Source organism: Oncorhynchus gorbuscha, linkage group LG04, assembly GCF_021184085.1.
Source record: "Oncorhynchus gorbuscha isolate QuinsamMale2020 ecotype Even-year linkage group LG04, OgorEven_v1.0, whole genome shotgun sequence".
Taxonomy (NCBI): Eukaryota; Metazoa; Chordata; class Actinopteri; order Salmoniformes; family Salmonidae; genus Oncorhynchus; species Oncorhynchus gorbuscha.
In genome coordinates, this window is record NC_060176.1 from 19,487,097 (window position 1) to 19,509,280 (window position 22,184).

Below are 22,184 nucleotides of genomic sequence, written 5' to 3' on the forward strand. Positions count from 1 at the left end.
TTTCTCCCTTTTCCCTCTCCCTCTCTCTTTTCCCTCTCCCTCTCTCTTTTTCCCTCTCCCTCTCTCTTTTTCCCTCTCCCTCTCTCTTTTTCCCTCTCCCTCTCTCTCTTTCCCTCTCCCTCTCTCTTTTTCCTCTCCCTCTCTCTTTTTCCCTCTTTTTCCCTCCCTCTCTCTTTTTCCCTCTCCCTCTCTCTTTTTCCCTCTCCCTCTCTCTTTTCCCTCTCCTCTCTCTCTCCCTCTTTTTCCCTCTCTCTCTCTTTTTCCCTCTCCCTCTCTCTTTCCCTCTCCCTCTCTCTCTTTTTCCCTCTCCTCTCTCTTTTTCCCTCTCTCTCTCTCTCTCCCTCTCTTTCCCTCTCCCTCTCTCTTTTTCCCTCATTTTCCCTCTCTCTCTTTTTCCCTCTCCCTCTCTCTCTTTTTCCCTCTCCCTCTCTCTTTTTCCCTCTCCCTCTCTCTTTTTCCCTCTCCCTCTCTCTTTTTCCCTTCTCTCTCTTTTTCCCTCTCCCTCTCTCTTTTTCCCTCTCCCTCTCTCTCCCTTTCCCTCTCCCTCTCTCTTTTTCCCTCTCCCTCTCTCTTTTTCCCTCTCCCTCTCTCTTTTTCCCTCTCCTCTCCTTTTTCCCTCTCCCTCTCTCTTTTCCCTCCTCTCTCTTTTTCCCTCTTTCTCTTTTTCCCTCTCCCCTCTCTCTCTCTTTCCCTCTCCCTCTCTCTTTTTTCCCTCTCTTTCTCTCTTTTTCCCCTCCCTCCTCTCTTTTTCCCTCTCTCTCTTTCCCTCTTTTCCCTCTCCTCTCTCTTTTTCCCTCTCCCCTCTCTCTTTTCCCTCTCTCTCTCTCTCTCTCTTTTTCCCTCTCCCTCTCTCTCCCTCTCTGTCTTTTTCTCTCTTTTTCCCTCTCCCTCTCTCTTTTTCCCTCTCCCTCTCTCTTTTCCCTCTCCTCTCTCTCTTTTCCCTCTCCCTCTCTCTTTTCCTCTCCCTCTCTCTTTTTCCCTCTCCCTCTCTCTCTTTCCCTCTCCCTCTCTCTTTTCCCTCTCCTCTCTCTTTTTCCCTCTCCTCTCTCTCTTTTTCCCTCTCCCTCTCTCTTTTTCCCTCTCCCTCTCTCTCTTTCCTCTTCCCCTCCCTCTCTTTTTCCCTCTCCCTCTCTCTTTTTTTTCCCTCTCCCTCTCTCTCTTTTTCTTTTTCCCTCTCCCTCTCTCTTTTTCTCCCTTCCCTCTCCTCCTCTTTTTCCCTCTCCCTCTCTCTTTTTCCCTCTCCCTTTCTCTTTTTCCCTCTCCCTCTCTCTTTTTCCCTCTCCCTCCCTCTCTCTTTTCTCTCCCTCTCCCTCTTTTCCCTCTCCCTCTCTCTTTTTCCCTCTCCCTCTCTCTCTTTCCCTCTCCCTCTCTCTTTTTCCCTCTCCCTCTCTCTCTTTTCCCTCTCCCTCTCTCTTTTTCCCTCTCCCTCTCTCTTTTCCCTCTCCCTCTCTCCTTTTCCCTCTTTTTCCCTCTCCCTCTCTCTTTTTCCCTCTCCCTCTCTCTTTTTCCCTCTCCTCTCTCTCTTTCCCTCTCCCTCTCTCTTTTTCCCTCTCCTCTCTCTCTTTTTCCCTCTCCCTCTCTCTTTTCCCTCTCCCTCTCTCTTTTTCCCTCTCCCTCTCTCTTTTTCCCTCTCCCTTTCCTCTCTCTTTCCCTCTCCTCTCTCTTTTCCCTCTCCCTCTCTCTTTTTCCCTCTCCCTCTCTCTTTTTCCCTCTCCCTCTCTCTTTTTCCCTCTCCCTCTCTCTTTTTCCCTCTCCCTTTCTCTTTTTCCCTCTCCCTCTCTCTTTCCCTCTCCCTCTCTCTTTTCCCTCTCCCTCTCTCTTTTCCCTCTCCCTCTCTCTTTTCCCTCTCCCTCTCTCTCTCTTTTTCCCTTTTTCCCTCTCTCTCTCTCTCTTTTCCCTCTCCCTCTCTCTTTTTCCCTCTCCCTCTCTCTCTTTTTCCTCTCCCTCTCCTTTTCCCTCTCCCTCTCTCTTTTTCCCTCTCCCTCTCTCTTTTTCCCTCTCCCTCTCTCTTTTCCCTCTCCCTCTCTCTTTCCCTCTCCCTCTCTCCTTTTTCCCTCTCTCTCTCTCCCTCTCTCTTTTTCCCTCTCCCTCTCTCTTTTTCCCTCTCCCTTCTCTCTTTTTCCCTCTCCCTCTCTCTTTTTCCCTCTCCCTCTCTCTTTTTCCCTCTCCCTCTCCTCTCCTCTCTTTTTCCCTCTCCCTCTCTCTTTTTCCCTCTCCCTCTCTCTTTTTCCCTCTCCCTCTCTCTTTTTCCCTCTCCCTCTCTCTCTTTTTCCCTCTCCCTCTCTCTCTTTCCCTCTTTCTCTTTTCCCTCTCCCCTCTCTTTTCCCTCTCTCTCCTCTTTCCCTCTCTCTTTCCCTCTCCCTCTCTCTTTTTCCCTCTCCCTCTCTTTTTCCCTCTCCCTCTCTCTTTTTCCCTCTCCCTCTCTCTTTTTCCCTCTCCCTCTCTCTTTTTCCCTCTCCCTCTCTTTTTCCCTCTCCCTCTCTCTCTTTCCCTCTCCCTCTCTCTCTTTCCCTCCTCTCTCTTTTCCTCTCTCTCTCTTTCCCTCTCCCTCTCTCTTTTTCCCTCTCCCTCTCTCTTTTCCCTCTCCCTCTCTCTCTTTCCCTCTCCCTCTCTCTCTTTCCCTCTCTCCTCTCTCTTTTCCCTCTCCCTCTCTCTTTTTCCCTCTCCTCTCTCTCCCTCTCCTCTCTCTTTTTCCCTCTCCCTCTCTCTTTCCCTCTTCCCTCTCTCTCTCTTTCCCTCTCCTTTCTCCTTTTCCCTCTCCCTCTCTCTTTTTCCCCTCTCCCTCTCTCTTTTTCCCTCTCCCTCTCTCTTTTCCCTCTCCCCTCTCTCTTTTCCCTCTCCCTCTCTCTTTTTCCCTCTCTCTCTCCTCTTTTTCCCTCTCCCTCTCTCTTTTTCCCTCTCCCTTTCTCTTTTTCCCTCTCCCTCTCTCTCTTTCCCTCTCCCTCTCTCTTTTTCCCTCTCCCTCTCTCTCTTTCCCTCTTTCTTTTTCCCTCTCTCTTTTTCCCTCTCCCTCTCTCTTTTCCCTCTCCCTCTCTTTTTCTCTCCCTCTCTCTTTCCCTCTCCCTCTCTCTTTCCCTCTCCCCTCTCTCTTTCCCTCTCTCCCTCTCTTTTTCCCTCTTCTCTCTCTTTTTCCCTCTCCCTCTCTCTCTCTTTTCCCTCTCCCTCTCTCTTTTTCCCTCTCCCCTCTCTTTTTCCCTCTCCCTCTTTTCCCTCTCTTTTTCCCTCTCCCTTTCTCTTTTTCCCTCTCCCTCTCTTTTTCCCTCTCCCTCTCTCTCTTTTTCCCTTTCCCTCTCTCTTTTTCCTCTCCCTCTCTCTTTTTCCCTCTCCCCTCTCTTTTTCCTCTTTTCCCTCTCCCTCTCTCTTTTTCCCTCTCCTCTCTCTCTTTTTCCCTCTCCCTCTCTCTCCCTTTTCCTCTTTCCCTCTCCCTCTCTCTTTTCTTTCCCTCTCTTTTCCCTCTCCCTCTCTCTTTTTCCCTCTCCCTCTCTTTTTCCCTCTCCCTCTCTCTTTTTCCCTCTCTCCTCTTTCTCTTTTTCCCTCTCCCTCTCTCTCCTTTCCTCTCCCTCTCTCTTTTTCCCTCTCTCTCTCTCTCTTTTCCCTCTCCCTCTCTCTTTTTCCCTTTCCCTCTCTCTTTCCCTCTCCCTCTCTCTTTTTCCCTCTCCCTCTCTCTTTTTCCCTCTCTCCTCTCCCTCTTTTCCCTCTCCCTCTCTCTTTTCTCCCTCTCCCTCTCCCTCTCTCTTTTCCCTCTCCCTCTCTCTTTTTCCCTCTCCCTCTCTCTTTTTCCCTCTCCCTCTCCCTCTCTCTTTTTCCCTCTCCCTCTCTTTTTCCCTTTTTCCCTCTCCCTCTCTCTTTTTCCCTCTCCCTCTCTCTTTTTCCCTCTTTCTCTCTTTCCCTCTCCTCTCTCTTTTTCCCTCTCCCTCTCTCTCTTTCCCTCTCCCTCTCTCTCTTTTTCCCTCTCCCTCTCTCTTTTTCCCTCTCCCTCTCTCTTTTTCCCTCCTCTTTCCCTCTCTCTTTTCCCTCTCCCTCTCCTCTTTCCCTCTCCCTCTCTCTTTTTCCCTCTCCCTCTCTCTTTTCCCTCTCCTCTCTCTTTTTTTCCTCTCTCTTTTTCCTCTCTCTTTCCCTCTCCCTCTCTCTCTTTTCCCTCTCCCTCTCTCTTTTCCCTCTCCCTCTCTCTTTTTCCCTCTCTCTCTCTTTTCCCTCTCCCTCTCTTTTTCCCTCTCCCTCTCTCTTTTTCCCTCTCCCTCTCTCTCTTTTCTCCCTCTCCCTCTTCTCTCTTTTCCCTCTCCCTCTCTCTTTTTTCTTCCCTCTCTCTTTTTCCCTCTCCCTCTCTCTTTTCCCTCTCCCTCTCTCTTTTTCCCTCTCCTCTCTCTCTTTTTCCCTCTCCCTCTCTCTCTTTTCCCTCTCTCTCTTTCCCCTCTCCTCTCTCTTTTCCCTCTCCCTCTCTCTTTTTCCCTCTCCCTCTCTCTTTTTCCCTCTCCCTCTCTCTCTTTCCTCTTTTCCCTCTCTCTTTCCCTCTTTTTCTCTCTCTTTTCCCTCTCCCCCTCTCTCTCTTTCCCTCTCCCTCTCTCTTTTTCCCTCTCCCTCTCTCTTTTTCCCTCTCCCTCTCTCTTTCCCCTCTCCCTCTCTCTCCTCTCTCTTTTTCCCTCCCTCTCTCTCTTTTTTTCCCTCTCTCCTTTCCTCTCTCTCTTTTTCCCTCTCTCTCTCTTTTTCCCTCTTTTTCCCTCTCTCTTTTCCCTCTCCTCTCTCTCTTTTTCCCTCTCCCTCTCTCTTTTTCCTCTCCCTCTCTCTTTTTCCCTCTCCTCTCTCTCTCTTTTCCCTCTCCCTCTCTCTTTCTTTCCCTCTCCCTCTCTCTTTTTCCCTCTCCCTCTCTCTTTTTCCCTCTCCCTCTCTCTTTTTCCCTCCCTCTTTTCCCTTTTCCCTCTCTCTCTTTTCCCTCTCCTCTCTCTTTTTCCCTCTCTCTTTTTCCCTCTCCCTCTCTCTTTTTCCCTCTCCCTCTCCTCTCTCTTTTCCCTCTCTCTCTCTTTTCCCTCTCCCTCTCTCCTTTTTCCCTCTCCCTCTCTCTCTTTCCCTCTCCCTCTCTCTCTCTCTTTCCCTTTTCCCTCTCCCTCTCCTCTTTCCCTCTCTCTCTTTTTCCCTCTCTTTTTCCTCTCCCTCTCTCTTTCCCTCCCTCTCTCTTTTTCCCTCTCCTCTCTCTTTTTCCCTCTCCCTCTCTCTTTTTCCCTCTCTCCCTCTCTCTTTTCCCTCTTTTTCCCTCTCCCTCTCTCTTTTCCCTCTCCCTCTCTCTTTTTTCTCCCTCTCCCTCTCTCTTTTTCCCTCTCCCTCTCTCTCTTTTCCCTCTCCCTCTCTCTTTTCCCTCTCCCTCTCTCTTTTTCCCTCTCCCTCTCTCTTTTTCCCTCTCCCTCTCTCTTTCCCTCTCTCTCTTTTTTCCCTCTCTTTTCCCTCTCTCTCTCTTTTCCCTCTCCCTCTCTCTTTTTCCCTTCCCTCTCTTTTCCCTCTCCCTCTCTCTCTTTTTCCCTCTCCCTCTCTCTCTTTCCCTCTCCCTCTCTCTTTTTCCCTCTCCCTCTCTCTTTTCCCTCTCCCTCTCTCTTTTTTCCCTCTCTTTCCTCTCTCTCTCTTTTCCCTCTCCCTCTCTCTTTTTCCCTCTCCCCTCTCTTTTTCCCTCTCCCTCTCTCTTTTTCCCTCTCCCTCTCTCTTCTTTCCCTCTCCCTCTCTCTTTTCCCTCTTTTCCCTCTCTCTCTTTTCCCTCTCCCTCTCTCTCTTTTCCCTCTCCCTCTCTTTTTCCCTTTCCCTCTCTCTTTTCCCTCTCTTTTCCCTCTCCCTCTCTTTTCCCTCTCCCTCTCTCTCTTTTCCCCTCCTCTCTCTCTTTCCCTCTCCTCTCTCTTTTCCCTCTCTCTTTTTCCCTCTCCCTCTCTCTCTTTCCCTCTCCCTCTCTCTTTCCCTCTCCCTCTCTCTTTTTCCCTCTTTTTCCCTCTCCCTTTTTCTCCCTCTCTCTTTTCCCTCTCCCTTTCTCTTTTCCCTCTCCTCTCTCTTTTCCCTCTCCCTCTCTCTTTCCCTCTCTTTTTCCCTCTCTCTTTTTCCCTCTCCCTCTCTCTTTTTCCCTCTCCCTCTCTCTTTTTCCCTCTCCCTCTCTCTTTCTCTTTTCTCCCTCTCTCTTTTCCCTCTCTCCTCTCTCTCTCTTTCTCCCCTCTCCTTTCTCTTTTTCCCTCTCCCTCCTCTCTCTTTCCCTCTCCTCTCTCTCTTTTTCCCTTTCCCTCTCCCTCTCTCTTTTTCCCTCTCCCTCTCTCTTTTTCCCTCTCCCTCTCTCTCTTTCCTCCTCTCCCTCTCTCTTTTCCCTCTCTCTCCCTCTCTCTTTTCCCTCTCCCTCTCTTTTCCCTCTCCTCTCTCTCTTTCTCCCTCTTTTCCCTTTTCCCTCTCTCTTTTTCCCTCTCCCTTTTCTCTCCCTCTCTCTTTTTTCTCCTTTCCCTCTCTCTCTTTCCCTCTCCCTCTCTCTTTTCCCTCTCCCTCTCTCTTTTTTTTTCCCTCTCCTCTCTCTCTTTCCCTTCCCCTCTCTTTTCCCTCTCCCTCTCTCTTTTTCCCTCTCCTCTCTCTCTTTTTCCCTCTCCCTCTCTCTTTTTCCCTCTCCCTCTCTCTCTTTCCCTCTCCCTCTCTCTTTTCCTCTCCCTCTCTCTTTTCCCTCTCCCTCTCTCTTTTTCCCTCTCCTCTCTCTTTTTCCCTCTCCCTCTCTCTTTTCCCTCTCCTCTCTCTTTTCTCTTTCCCTCTCCCTTTCCCTCTTTTTCCCTCTCCTCTCTCTTTTCCCTCTCCCTCTCTCTTTTTCCCTCTCCCTCTCTCTTTTCCCTCTCCCTCTCTCTTTTTCCCTTTCCCCTCTCTCTTTTTCCTCTCCCTCTCTCTCTTTTCCCTCTCCCTCTCTCTTCTTTCCCTCTCCCTCTCTCCTTTCCCTCTCCCTCTCCCTCTCCTCTCCTCTCTTTTTCCCTCTCCCTCTCTCTTTTTTCCCTCTTTTCTCTTTTCCCTCTCCTCTCTCTCTTTCCCTTCCCTCTCTCTTTCCCTCTTCTCTCTTTTTCCCTCTCCTCTCTCTCTTTTCTCTTTTTCTCTCCTCTCTCTTTTCCCTCTCCCTCTCTCTTTTCCCTCTCCCTCTCTCTTTTTCCCTCTCCCCTCTCTCTCTTTTCCCTCTCCCTCCTCTCTTTTTCCCTCTCCCTCTTTTCCCTCTCCCTCTCTCTCTTTCCCTCTCCCTCTCCTTTCCCTCTCCCTCTCTCTTTTCCCTCTCCCTCTCTTTTTTCCCTCTTTCTTTTTCCCTCTCCCTCTCTCTTTTCCCTCTCCTCTCTCTTTTTCCCTCTCCCTTCTCTCTTTTTCCCTCTCCCTTCTCTTTTTCCCTCTCCCTCTCTCTTTTTCCCTCCCTCTCTCTATTTTTCCTCTCTCTCTCTTTTTCCCTCTCCCTCTCTCTCTTTCCCTCTCCCTCTCTTTTTCCCTCTCCCTCTCTCTCCCTTTTCCCTCTCCCTCTCTCTTTTCCCTCTCCCTCTCTCTTTTTCCCTTCCCTCTCTCTCTTTTCCCTCTCCCTCTCTCTCTCTCTCTTTCCCTCTCCCTCTCTCTCTTTCCCTCTCCCTCTCTCTCTTTTTCCCTCTCCCTCTCTCTTTTCCCTCTCCCTCTCTTTTCCTCCCTCTCTCTTTTCCTCTCCCTCTCTCTTTTCCCTCTCCCTCTCTCTCTTTTTCCCTCTCCCTTTCTCTTTTTCCCTCTCCCTCTCTCTTTTCCCTCCTCTCTCTCTTTTTCCCTCTCCCTCTCTCTTTTTCCCTCTCCCTCTCTCTTTTCCCTCTCCCTCTCTCTTTTTCCCCCTCTCCCTCTCCCTCTCTCTTTTTCCCTCTCCCTCTCTCTTTTCCCTCTCCCTCTCTCTCTTTTCCCTCTCCCTCTCTCTCTTTTCCCTCTCTTTTTCCTCTCCTCTCTCTTTCCCTCTCCCTCTCTCTCTTTCCCTTCCCCTCTCTCTTTTCCCCTCTCCCTCTCTCTTTTTCCCTCTCCCTCTCTCTTTTCCCTCTCCCTCTCTCTTTTTCCCTCTCCCTCTCTCTTTTTCCCTCTCCCTCTCTTTTTCCCTCTCCCCTTCTCCCTTTCCCTCTTTCCTTTCTCTCTTTTTCCCTCTCCCTCTCTCTCTTTCCCTCTCCCTCCTCTCTTTTTCCTCTCCCTCTCTCTCTTTCCCTCTCCCTCTCTCTTTTTCCCTCTCTCCTCTCTCTTTTTCCCTCTCCCTCTCCCTCTCTCCCTCTCTCTTTTCCCTCTCCCTCTTTTCCCTCTCCCTCTCTCTTTTCCCTCTCCCTCTCTCTTTTCCCTTTCCCTCTCTCCTTTTCCCTCTTTTCCCTCTCCCTCTCTCTTTTCCCTCTCCCTCTCTCTTTTCCCTCTCCCTCTCTCTTTTCCCTCTCCCTCTCTCTTTTTCCCTCTCCCTCTCTCTTTCCTCTCCTCTCTCTCTTTTCCCTCTCCCTCTCTCTTTTTCCCTCCCTCTCTCTTTTTCCTCTCTCTCTTTTTCCCTCTCCCTCTCTCTCTTTCCCTCTCCCTCTCTCCTCTCTCTTTTCCCTCTCCCTCTCTCTTTTTCCCTCTCCCTCCTCTCTTTTTCCCTCTCCCTCTCTCTCTTTTCCCTCTCCCTCTCTCTTTCTCCCTCTCTTTTCCTCTCCCTCTCTCTTTCCCTCTCCCTCTCTCTTTTTCCCTCTCCCTCTCTCTCTTTTTCCCTCTCCTCTCTTTTTCCTCTCCCTCTCTCTTTTCCCTCTCCCTCTCTCTTTTTCCTCTCTCCCTCTCTCTCTTTCCTCTCCTCCTCTCTTTTTCCCTCTCCCTCTCTCTTTTCCCTCTCCCTCTCTCTCTTTTTCCCTCCTCTCTTTTCCCTTTCTCTCTCTCTCTTTTTTCCCTCCCTCTCTCTCTCTTTTTCCCTCTCCTCTCTCTCTTTTTCCCTCCTCTCTCTCTTTTCCCTCTCCTCTCTCTTTTTCCCTCTCCTCTCTCTTTTTCCCTCTCCCTCTCTCTCTTTCCCTCTCCCTCTCTCTCTTTCCCTCTCCTCTCTCTCTTTCCCTCTCCTCTCTCTTTCCTCTCTTTTCCTCTCCCTCTCTCTTTTTCCTCTCCCTCTCTCTCTTTTCCCTCTCCCTCTCTCTTTTTCCCTCTCCCTCTCTCCTTTTTCCCTCTCTTTCCCTCTCCTCTCTCCTTTTTCCCTCTCCCTCTCTCTTTCCCTCTCCCTCTCTCTTTTTTCTCCCTCCTCTTTCCCTCTCTCTCTTTTCCCTCTCCCTCTCTCTTTTTCTCTCTTTCCCTCTTTTTCCCTCTCCCTCTCTCTCTTTTCCCTCTCTCCTCTCTCTTTTCTCCTCTCCTCTTTCTCTCTCTTTTTCCCTCTCCTCTCTCCTTTCCCTCTCCCTCTCTTTTCCCTCTCCCTCTCTCTTTTCCCTCTCCCTCTCTCTTTTTCTTTCTCTCTCTCTCCCTCTCTCTCCTTTTCCCTCTCCCTCTCTCTTTTCTCCTCTCCCTCTCTCTTTTTCCCTCTCCCTCTCTCTTTTTTTCCCCTCTTTTTCCTCTCCCTCTCTCTTTTCCCTCTCCCTCTCTCTTTTTCCCTCTCCCTCTCTTTCCCTCTCCTCTCTCTCTTTTTTTCCCTCTCCCTCTCTCTCTTTCCCTCTCCCTCTCTCTTTTTCCTCTCTCCTCTCTCTTTTCCCTCTCCCTCTCTCTCTTTCCCTCTCCCTCTCTCTTTTTCCTCTCCCTCTCTCTTTCCCTCTCCCTCTCTTTTTCCCTCTCCCTCTCTCTTTTTCCCTCTCCCTCTCTCTTTTTCCCTCTCCCTCTCTCTTTTCCCTCTCCCTCTCTTTTTCCCTTTCCCTCCTCTCTTTTTCCCTCTCCCTCTCTCTTTTTCCCTCTCTCTCTCTCTCTTTTCCCTCTCCCTCTCTCTTTCCCTCTCCCTCCCTCTCTTTCCCTCTCCCTCTCTCTCTTTCCCTCTCCCTCTCTCTTTTTCCCTCTCCCTCTCTTTTTCCCTCTCCCCTCTCTCTCTTTTCCTCTCTTTTCCCCTTCCCTCTCTTTTCCCTCTCCCTCTCTCTTTTCCCTATCCTTTCTCTCTTTTTCCCTCTCTCTCTCTTTTCCCTCTCTCTCTCTTTTCCCTCTCCCTCTCTCTCTTTTTCCCTCTCCCTCTCTCTTTTCCTCTCCCTTTCCCTCTCTTTTCCCTCTCCCTCTCCTTTCCCTTTCCCTCTCTTTTCCCTCTCCCTCTCTCTTTTTCCCTCTCCCTCTCTCTTTTCCCTCTCCTCTCTCTTTTTCCCTCTCCCTCTCTCTTTTTCCCTCTCCCTCTCTTTTCCCTCTCCCTCTCTCTTTTTTCCCTCTCCCTCTCTCTCTTTTCCCTCTCCCTCTCTCTTTTTCCCTCTCCCTTTTCTCTCTTTTTCCCTCTCCCTCTCTCCTTTCTCCCTTTTCCCTCTCCCTCTCTCTTTTCCCTCTCCTCTCTCTTTTTCCCTCTCCCTCTCTCTTTTCCCTCTTTTCCCTCTCTCTTTTTTCCTCTCTTTCTTTTTCCCTCTCCTCTCTCTTTTCCCTCTCCCTCTCTCTCTTTCCCTCTCCCTCTCTCTTTTCCCTCTCCCTCTCTCTTTTTCCCTCTCCCTCTCTCTTTTTCCCTCTCCCTTTCTCTCTTTTCCCTCTCTCTCTCTCCTTTCCCTCTCCCTCTCTCTCTTTTCTCCTCTCTCTTTTTCCCTCTCTCTTTTCCCTCTCCCTCTCTCTCTTTCTCCCTCTCTCTTTCCTTTTCCCCTCTCTTTTCCCTCCCTCTCTTTTTCCCTCTCCCTCTCTCTCTTTCTCCCCTCTCTCCTCTCCTCTCTTTTTCCCTCTCCCTCTCTCTTTTTTTTTCCCTCTCCCTCTCTCTTTTTCCCTCTCCTCTCTCTTTTTCCCTCTCCCTCTCTCTTTTTCCCTCTCCTCTCTCTTTTTCCCTCTCCCTCTCTCTTTTCCCTCTCCCCTCTCTTTCCCTCTTTTCCCTCTCCCTCTCTCTTTTTCCCTCTCCCTCTCTCTTTTTCCCTCTCCCTCTCTCTTTTCCCTCTCCCTCTCTCTTTTTCCCTCTCCCTCTCTCTTTTTCCCTCTCCCTCTCTCTTTTTCCCTCTCCCTCTCTCTTTTCCCTCTCCCTCTCTCTTTTTCCTCTCCCTCTCTCTTTTTCCCTCTCCTCTCTCTCTTTTCCCTCTTTCTCCCTCTTTTCCTCCTCTCTCTCTTTTTCCTCTCCCTCTCTCTTTTTCCCTCTCCCTCTCTCTTTCCCTCTCCCTCTTTCTCTTTTTCCCTCTCCTCTCTTTTTCCCTCTTTCCCTCTCCCTCTCTCTTTTTCCCTCTCCCTCTCTCTTTTCCCTCTCCCTCTCTCTCTTTTTCCCTCTCCCTCTCTCTTTTCCTCTCCCTCTCTCTTTTCCCTCTCCCTCTCTCTTTCCCTCTCCCTCTCTCTTTTCCTCTCCCTCTCTCTTTTCCCTCTCCCTCTCTCTCTCTTTTTCCCTCTCCCTTTCCCTCTCTCTTTCTTTTTCCCTCCCTCTCTCTTTCCCTTCCCTCTCTCTCTCTCCCTTTCCCTCTTTTCCCTCTCCCTCTCTCTTTCCCTCTCCCTCTCTCTTTTCCCTCTCCTCTCTCTCTTTTCCCCTCTCCCCTCTCTTTTTCCCTCTCCCTCTCTCTTTTTCCCTCTCCCTCTCTCTCTTTCCTCTTTTTTTCCCTCTCCCTCTCTCTTTTTCCCTCTCCCTCTCTCTCCTCTTCTCTCCTCTTTTTCCCTCTCCCTCTCTTTTTCCCTCTCCCTCTCTCTTTTTCCCTCTCCCTCTCTCTCTTTTTCCCTCTCCCTCTCTCTTTCCCTCTCCCTCTCTCTCTTTTTCCCTCTCCCTCTCTCTTTTTCCCTCTCCCTCTCTCTTTTTCCCTCTCCCTCTCCTCTCTCTTTTTCCCTCTCCCTCTCTCTCTTTTCCCTCTCCCTCTCTCTTTTTCCCTCTCCCTCTCTCTTTTTCCCTCTCCCTCTCTCTTTTTCCCTCTCCCTCTCTCTTTTTCCCTCTCCCTCTCTCTTTTCCCTCTCCCTCTCTCTTTTTCCCTCTCCCTCTCTCTTTTTTCCCTCTCCCTCTCTCTTTTCCCTCTCCCTCTCTCTTTTCCCTCTCCCTCTCTCTTTTTCCCTCTCCCTCTCTTCCCTCTCCTCTCTCTTTTTCCCTCTCCCTCTCTCTTTTCCCTCTCCCTCTCTCTCTTTCCCTCTCTCTCTCTCTCTCTCTTTCCCTCTTTCTCCTTTTTCCCTCTCTCTCTTTTTCCCTCTCCCTCTCTCTTTTCCCTCTCCCTCTCTCTTTTTCCCTCTCCCTCTCTCTTTTCCCTCTCCCTCTCTTTTTCCCTCTCCCTCTCTCTCTTTCCCTCTCCCTCTCTCTTTTTCCCTCTCTTTCCTCTCTTTTCCCTCTCCCTCTCTCTTTTTCCTTTCCCTCTCTCTCTTTCCCCTCCCTTTCTCCTTTCCCTCTCCTCTCTCTCTTTTCCCTCTCCTCTCTCTCTTTTCCCTCTCCCTCTTTTCCCTCTTTCCCTCTCTCTTTTCTCTTTCCCTCTCCCTCTCTCTCTCTTTTTCCCTCTCCCTCTCTCTTTCCCTCTCCCTCTCTCCTTTTTTTCCCTCTCCCTCTCTCTCTTTTTCCCTCTCCCTCTCTCTTTTTCCCTCTCCCTCTCTCTTTTTCCTCTCTTTCCCTCTCTCTCTTTTTCCCTCTCTTTCTCTCTCTTTTCCCTCTCCCTCTCTCTTTCCCTCTTTTTCCCTCTCCCCTCTCTCTTTTCCCTCTCCCTCTCTCTTTTCTCTCTCTCTTTTCCCTCTCCCTCTCTCTTTTCCCTTTCCCTCTCCCTCTCTCTTTTTCCCTCTCCCTCTCTCTTTTTTCCTCTCCTCTCTCTTTTCTCCTCTCCCTCCCTCTCTCTTTTTCCCTCTCCCTCTCTCTTTTTCCCTCTCTCTCTTTTTCCCTCTCCCTCTCTCTTTTCCCTCTCCCTTTCTTCCCTCCCTCTCTCTCCTCTCTTTTTCCCTCTCCCTCTCTCTTTTTTCCCTCTCCTTTTTCCTCTCTCTCTCTTTTCCTCTCCCTCTCTCTTTTCCCTCTCCTCTCTCTCTTTTCCTCTCCCTCTCTCTCTTTTTCCCTCTCCCTCTCTCTCTTTTCCCTCTCCCTCCTCTCCCTCTCTCTCTCTTTTTCTCCCTCTCCCTCTCCCTCTTTTTCCCCTCCCTCTCTCTTTTTCCCTCTCCCTCTCTCTTTTCCCTCTCCTCTCCCTCTTTTTCCCTCTCCCTCTCTCTCTTTTTCCCCTCTCCCTCTCTTTTCTCCCTCTCTCTTTTTCCCTCTCCTCTCTCTTTTTTTTCCCTCTCCCTTTCTCTTTCCCTCTCCCTCTCTCTCTTTCCCTCTCCCTCTCTCTTTTTCCCTCTCCCTCTCTCTCTTTTCCCTCTCTCTCTCTTTTTCCCTCTCCCTCTCTCTCTTTTCCCTCTCCCTCTCTCTTTTTCCCTCTCCTCTCTCTTTTCCCTCTCCCCTCTCTTTTCCCTCTCTCTCTTTTTTCCTCTCCCTCTCTCTTTCCCCTCCCCTCTCTCTTTTTCCCTCTCCTCTCTCTTTTTCCCTCTCCCTCTCTCTCTTTTCCCTTTCCCTCCCTCTCTTTTTTCTCCCTCTCCCTCTCTCTCTTTTCCCTCTCCCTCTCTCTCTTTCCCTCTCCCCTCTCTCTTTTCCCTCTCCTCTCTCTTTTTCCCTCTCCCTCTCTCTTTTTCCTCTCTCCCTCTCTCTTTTTCCCTCTCCCTCTCTCTTTTCCCTTTCCTCTCTCCCTCTCTCTCTTTTCCCTCTTTCTCTCTTTTTCCCTCTCCCTCTCTTTTTCCCTCTCCCTCTCTCTTTTCCCTCTCCCTCTCTCTTTTTTCCCTCTCCCTCTCTCTTTTCCCTCTCCCCTCTCTTTCCCTCTCCCTCTCTTTTTCCCTCTCCCTCTCTCTTTTCCCTTCCCTCTCTCTCTTTTCCTCTCCCTCTCTCTTTCCCTCTCCCTCTCTCTTTTTCCCTCTCCCTCTCTCTTTTTTCCTCTCTTTCTCCTCTCCCTCTCTCTTTTTCCCTCTCCCTCTCTCTTTTTTCTCCCTCTCTCTTTTTCCCTCTCCCTCTCTCTTTTTCCTCTCCCTCTCTCTTTTTCCCTCTCCTCTCTCTTTTTCCCTCTCTTTTTCTCTCCCTCTCTTTCCCCTCTCTTTTCTCTCTCTCTCTCTTTTTCCCTCTCCCTCTCTCTTTTCCCTCTCCCTCTCTCTTTTCCCTCTCCCTCTCTCTTTTCCTCTCCCTCCCTCTCTCTTTTCCCTCTCCCTCTCTCTTTTTCCCTCTCCCTCTCTCTTTTCCCTCTCCCTCTCTCCTCTCCCTTTCTCTTTTTCCCTCTCCCTCTCTCTTTTTCCCTCTCCTTTTCCCTCTCCCTCTCTCTTTTTCCTCTTTTCTCCTCTCTTTTTCCTCTCTCTTTTTCCCTCTCTTTTCCCTCTCCTCTCTCTTTTCCCTCTCCCTCTCTCTCTTTCCCTCTCCCCTCTCTCTTTTTCCCTCTCCCTCTCTCTCTTTTCCCTCTCCCTCTCTCTCCTCTCTTTTCCCCTCTCCCTCTCTTTTTCCCTCTCCCTCTCTCTTTTTCCCTCTCCTCTCTCTTTTCCCTCTCCCTCTCTCTTTTCCCTCTCCCTCTTTTTCCTCTCCCTCTTCTTTTTCCCTCTCTTTTTCCCTCCTCTCTCTTTTTCCCTCTCCCTCTCTCTCTTTCCCTCTCCCTCTCTTTTTCCTCTCCCTCTCTCTCCCTCTCTCTTTTTCCCTCTCCCTCTCTCTTTTCTCTTCTCCTCTCTTTTTTCTCCTCTCTTTTTCCCTCTTCTCCTTTTTCTCCTCTTTCCCTCTCCCTCTTTTTTCCCTCTCCCTCTCTCTTTTCCCTCTCCCCTCTCCTCTCTCTTTTTCCCTCTCCCTCTCTCTTTTTCCCTTTCCCTCTCTCTCCCTTCCCTCCTCTTTTCCCTCCCTCTCTCTCTTTTTCCTCTCTCCTCTCTCTTTTTCCCTCTCCTTTCTCTTTCCTCTCTCTCTCTCCCTCTCCCTCTCTCTTTTTCCCTCTCCCTCTCTCTTTTCCCTCTTCCTCTCTCTTTTCCCTCTCCCTCTCTCTCTTTCCCTCTCCCTCTCTCCTTTTCCCTCTCCCTCTCTCTTTTTCCCTCTCCCTCTCTCTTTTCCCTCTCCCTCTCTCTCTTTTTCCCTCTCCCTCTCTCTTTTTCCCTCTCCCTCTCTCTCTTTTCCCTCTCCCTCTCTCTTTTTCCCTCTCCTCTCTCTTTTTCCCCTCCCTCTCTCTTTTCCTCCTTTCCTTTTTCTCTCCCTCTCTCTTTTTCCATCCTCCTCTCTCTTTTTCCCTCTCCCTCTCTCTTTTTTTCTCCCTCTCTCTCTTTTCCCTCTCCCTCTCTCTTTTTCCCTCTTTTTCCCTCTCTCTTTTTCTCTCTGTTTCCCTCTCCCTCTCTCTTTTTCCCTATCCCTTTATCTCTTTTTCCCTCTCCCTCTCTCTTTTTCCCTCTCCCTCTCTCTTTTTCCGTCTCCCTCTCTCTCTTTCCCTCTTTTTCCCTCTCCCTCTCGCTTTTTCCCTCTCCCTCTCTCTTTTTCCCTCTCCCTCTCTCTTTTTCCCTCTCCCTCTCAATTCAATTTCAATTCAATTCAAGGGCTTTATTGGCATGGGAAACATGTGTTAACATTGCCAAAGCAAGTGAGGTAGACAACATACAAACTGAATATGTAAAGTGAAAAACAACAAAAATTAACAGTAAACATTACACATACAGAAGTTTAAAAACAGTAAAGACATTACAAATGTCATATTATATATATATATACAATGTACAAATAGTTAAAGGACACAAGATAAAATGAATAAGCATAAATATGGGTTGTATTTACAATGGTGTTTGTTCTTCACTGGTTGCCCTTTTCTCGTGGCAACAGGTCACAAATCTTGCTGCTGTGATGGCACACTGTGGAATTTCACCCAAAAGATATGGGAGTTTTTCAAAATTGGATTTGTTTTCGAATTCTTTGTGGATCTGTGTAATCTGGGGGAAATATGTCTCTCTAATATGGTCATACATTGGGCAGGAGGTTAGGAAGTGCAGCTCAGTTTCCACCTCATTTTGTGGGCAGTGAGCACATAGCCTGTCTTCTCTTGAGAGCCATGTCTGCCTACGGCGGCCTTTCTCAATAGCAAGGCTATGCTCACTGAGTCTGTACATAGTCAAAGCTTTCCTTAATTTTGGGTCAGTCACAGTGGTCAGGTATTCTGCCGCTGTGTACTCTCTGTGTAGGGCCAAATAGCATTCTAGTTCGCTCTGTTTTTTTGTTAATTCTTTCCAATGTGTTAAGTAATTATCTTTTTGTTTTCTCATGATTTGGTTGGGTCTAATTGTGCTGTTGTCCTGGGGCTCTGTAGGGTGTGTTTGTGTTTGTGAACAGAGCCCCAGGACCAGCTTGCTTAGGGGACTCTTCTCCAGGTTCATCTCTCTGTAGGTGATGGCTTTGTTATGGAAGGTTTGTGAATCGCTTCCTTTTAGGTGGTTTTGATAATTAGTGGGTATCGGCCTAATTCTGCTCTGCATGCATTATTTGGTGTTTTACGTTGTACACGGAGGATATTTTTGCAGAATTCTGCGTGCAGTCTCAATTTGGTGTTTGTCCCATTTTGTGAAGTCTTGGTTGGTGAGCGGACCCCAGACCTCACAACCATAAAGGGCAATGGGCTCTATGACTGATTCAAGTATTTTTAGCCAAATCCTAATTGGTATGTTGAAATTTATGTTTCTTTTGATGGCATAGAATGCCCTTCTTGCCTTGTCTCTCTCAGATCGTTCACAGCTTTTTGGAAGTTACCTGTGGCGCTGATGTTTAGGCCAAGGTATGTATAGTTTTTTGTGTGCTCTAGGGCAACAGGGTCTAGATGGAATTTGTATTTGTGGTCCTGGTGACTGGACCTTTTTTGGAACACCATTATTTTGGTCTTACTGAGATTTACTGTCAGGGCCCAGGTCTGACAGAATCTGTGCATAAGATCTAGGTGCTGCTGTAGGCCCTCCTTGGTTGGTGACAGAAGCACCAGATCATCAGCAAACAGCAGACATTTGACTTCGGATTCTAGCAGGGGGAGGCCGGGTGCTGCAGACTTTTCTAGTGCCCGCGCCAATTCGTTGATATATATGTTGAAGAGGGTGGGGCTTAAGCTGCATCCTTGTCTAACCCCACGACCCTGTGTGAAGAAATGTGTGTTTTTTGCCAATTTTAACCGCACACTTGTTGTTTGTGTACATGGATTTTATAATGTTGTATGTTTTACCCCCAACACCACTTTCCATCAATTTGTATAGCAGACCCTCATGCCAGATTGAGTCGAAGGCTTTTTTGAAATCAACAAAGCATGAGAAGACTTTGCCTTTGTTTTGGTTTGTTTGGTTGTCAATTAGGGTGTGCAGGGTGAATACATGGTCTGTTGTACGGTAATTTGGTAAAAAGCCAATTTGACATTTGCTCAGTACATTGTTTTCATTGAGGAAATGTACGAGTCTGCTGTTAATAATAATGTAGAGGATTTTTCCAAGGTTACTGTTGACACATATTCCACGGTAGTTATTGGGGTCAAATTTGTCTCCACTTTTGTGGATTGGGGTGATCAGTCCTTTGTTCCAAATATTGGGGAAGATGCCAGAGCTAAGTATGATGTTAAAGAGTTTTAGTATAGCCAATTGGAATTTGTTGTCTGTATATTTGATCATTTCATTGAGGATACCATCGACACCACAGGCCTTTTTGGGTTGAAGGGTTTTTATTTTGTCCTGTAACTCATTCAATGTAATTGGTGAATCCAGTGGGTTCTGGTAGTCTTTAATAGTTGATTCTAAGATCTGTATTTGATCATGTATATGTTTTTGCTCTTTGTTCTTTGTTATAGAACCAAAAAGATTGGAGAAGTGGTTTACCCATACATCTCCATTTTGGATAGATAATTCTTCGTGTTGTTGTTTGTTTAGTGTTTTCCAATTTTCCCAGAAGTGGTTAGAGTCTATGGATTCTTCAATTGCATTGAGCTGATTTCTGACATGCTGTTCCTTCTTTTTCCGTAGTGTATTTCTGTATTGTTTTAGTGATTTACCATAGTGAAGGCGTAGACTCAGGTTTTCCAGGTCTCTATGTTTTTGGTTGGACAGGTTTCTCAATTTCTTTTTTAGATTTTGGCATTCTTCATCAAACCAATTGTCATTATTGTTAATTTTCTTATGTTTTCTATTTGAGATTTTTAGATTTGATAGGGAAGCTGAGAGGTCAAATATACTGTTAAGATGTTCTACTGCCAGGTTTACACCTTCACTATTACAGTGGAACGTTTTACCCAGGAAATTGTCTAAAAGGGATTGAATTTGTTGTTGCCTAATTCTTTTTGGTAGGTTTCCAAACTGCATTCCTTCCATCTATAGCATTTCTTAATGTTACTCAGTTCCTTTGGCTTTGATGCCTCATGATTGTGTATTGCTCTGTTTAAGTAGACTGTGATTTTGCTGTGGTCTGATAGGGGTGTTTCCCTCCCTCTCTCTCTTTTTCCCTGTCCCTCTCTCTCTTTCCCTCTTTTTCCCTCTCCCTCTCTCTCTTTCTATTTCCTGTGACTCCCTCTCTGTATACATTACGTGTGACATCCCATTCAGCTTTTTAATCACCTCTCTCAGCTTTGTCCTTCTGAAGCCAAATCACTTTATAGACAAGGGTCATAAAGCCCATACGTGCCCTGTGCAGGAATACCTGGCTGTCTGACGCACCCAGACAGAGGCAAGCATGCATAGATACACACACACACACTTTAACATCTTACAACCAAACGAAATTCTTGAATGTTGATGAAATCTCAACACATGCACACACATTGACACAATTCCCGTTGTTTCCACGATCCATCCATGCTGTTTACAAGCTGACAATAGGCCTGTCTGTTCTCCAGCTTTCAGCCCGGACTGCATGGCTGTTGTGACAACTGTCTCCCATCCCCATTGGCATATGTGTTCTTTAGACCTTAGAGTGTCTGACAGAAGTCACTAATGCAGAATGGCCAATATGGATTGCTTTCAGCATGAAGTGTCTCTGTGGTGCAGTGGGGGGAGTCAAACATGCATTTAAGTCTCAATCACACAACCCCTCCACCTCCACCATCCTCCCTCTGAGCTGAAGTGCTCCGTCAAGTCTGTGTTGGTGGAAATCACTCCCCTCTGACCAAAGGGGATGTCTTTGCTCGTCCTTGGAAGAGAGCAGTGAGCAGTCAGGGATGGAGGGAGGCGGGTGGAGGATGGCAAGCAGGGGGCGTTGTGGGCTGTGGGAGAGGGGTGGGAGGCGGTCTGGGCTGTGCTTCAGGAATGGGGGCATTTATATTCCTCTCTCGCCTGTGACAGGGTGAGGAAAGGTGGGGGGACGGCAGTGTGAGACACAGCGGGGCTTTGGCAGGGCTCTGGAGGTGATGAAATCAAAGACACAATGCTACTGTGGTATCTCACTCCACATCTTTTGGTCTGTTTGTGTGCGTGCGCAAATTGTGCATGTGTGTGTGTGTTTGCGTAGCAATGCACATGCCCCGCCCACATGAGGATCTGTCTTTTTCAGCCATCTATTTCCTGTGTTTGAGCCAGTGGCGGTTGGTGAGGATTTTTTTATGAGCATGGCCTTATTTCTATTACAACATAATGGATGACTGTCATTCATATTCCATTCACCCAGCTCAATGTAACATCAATAGGTTTAGGCTACTAAACCCTATACCCATCATGAGGTTGCTACAACCTAGCCTATGAATAACAGTTTACAACATAGGTGCACAGGTCGAGAGAAAAATGTGAGTAATCAAGGTGACAGACAGTGACACATTCAATACAACCTTGAACACTCTTGCCTGCATCTAGCTGGTCTAAGGTGTAATCATTAGTCCAACAGTTGCAAACAAGTTTCTATTAGACAAATTCAGGCATGTTAATCTGAGTTTCTTTTAATTTGCTTCCATTTAAGAAAACAATCTGCGGCATTAATATACCATAGCTAAATCAATACACCCCTGATCACATGCAAGTTCACTTTCATAGTAGCCATATACAAACAGCATGATCACTTTTCTCGTTGTATAATTCCTTCTTGCATGTATACAATCTCCTCCTCTCACATTTTCTATTTGCTTCTGGACTTCATTGCACAACACATCAGCTGTCTGTGACCAGGCGAAAAAACCTTTCCAAGCCAAACCTTTATATCATAACCAACAGCCACTACACACAGCCTACATTGTTGTCACCTTATTAGCTATCGCCATAGTCAACATAGCTACTAGAACTAAACCATTAATACATGCGCTATAATCATGCAGTACAATAGACAGTCAGCAAGCAGTTCAGCAGTTACACCTGTGGCAATAAATTAATAAAACAAAAAGCTTCCCTTGACTTGGAAGTGTTCCAGTGTTGGATAGCCATACGCAGCTAGCTAACATAGCATCCCTCTCTGTTTGAGCCAAGTGTTTAAGTAGGCTAAACTAGCTAGCTGCAGTCACTAGCTAAGTGAATGTGAAACAAATTGAACAAAATATAGCTAGCTTTCTCTCTCTCTTGCTTCAACTTAATTTTGAAAGAAATTAATTTGTTCAACACTGTTCAGCTATTGTCTTTCTCACTTTGAGTCAACTAATTACCACATTTTATGCACTGCTGTGCTAGCTTATGCTTTCAGTACTAGATTCATTCTCTAGATCATTTGATTGGGTCGACAACATGTCAGTTCATACTACAAGAGCTCTGTTTGGAGGACGTGCTCCAGACGTTGTCATAATTACTGTGTGAGTCTATGGAAGGAAGTGAGAACCATGAGCCTTTCTAAGTTTTGTATTGAAGTCAAAATTGGAGAAAAAAAACTCTGTCCTCCAGCTACACCATGATGCTACAGAGTGTTGATGAGGCTACTGTAGACCTTCGTTGTAAAACAGTGTGTTTTAATCAATTATTTGGTGAATTTAATATATTTAGTAAAGTTTTATCTAAAAAGGATACTTTTTAGTTTCGTTGTTTAAATGTTTATAAAAAATCATTGAGGAGCCTCCACTGGTTTGAGCGGTGCAAAATCTACTTGCCACTTAAAGCTCGCTGGATTGATTGCTTTAATTTTACACTTGTGACTCTTTCATACTCTTGCTTGTGCCTGTCGTTTTCTCCCGTTAACATTACGACGAGGAAATGTTAGTAATGTCCTGTCAAACACACACCGGTATTGGCTGAAATGGGATCAATTGGATACATTGGCTTTCCATTGCATTTATAAGAACGCTAAAGCTTTAGTACGGGATTTAGAGCACAGTTTCAACGCTCACGTCACAAGAAAGATCACTTTGTTTTGATGTGTGTTCATGTTTTGTGGAATTGAACAAAAGTAATAATTTTATGCAATTGAACTGATTACAAATTAGATGCGCTGAAATGAAATCAACTTTATAAAATAAACACTCGGATGATAATAATATTATGTATGATCTTGCAAACAATGTAAAGTATGTTTAGATAGGTGTAATCTAGAGCCAAGCATTTAGATTTTTTATCTGAGGATATCCTGCTATTGACACACTTGTTGAATTATCACAGAGAATGTGACAATGACAGTAATTAATGAGGCAGTCTTGACAGCGCAATTGAGTGCTGGTAGGGTAGACAGAGCAAGTGTTTGGTGGTTGAAGCCTTGTTCACCCCCATTATGTTAAATAATTTATATATGCAAATACACTGGTGTGTTTATGCAAATGAGGCTCATACAGTGCATTTGGAAAGTATTCAGACCCCTTGACTTTTTCCACATTTTGTTCTGTTACAACCTTATTCTAAAATGGATGGAATCGTTTTTTCTCTGATCAATCTACACATAATACACCCTAATGACAAAGCAAAAACAGATTTTTAAAAATGTTTGCAAATGTATTAAAAATTCAAAACTAAAACATAAAATATTCAGACCTTTTACTCAGTACTTTGTTGAAGCACCTTTGGCAGTGATTACAGCCGTGAGTCTTCTTGGGTATGACGCTACTAGCTTGGCACACCTGTATTAGTGGAGTTTCTCCCATTCTTCTCTGCAGATCCTCTCAAGCTCTCTCAGGTTGGTTGGGGAGCATCGCTGCACAGTTATTTTCAGGTCTCTCCAGAGATGTTAGATCAGGTTCAAGTCTGGGCTCTGGCTGGGCCACACAAGGACATTCAGAGACTCGTCCCGAAGCCACTCCTGCTTTGTCTTGGCTGTGCGC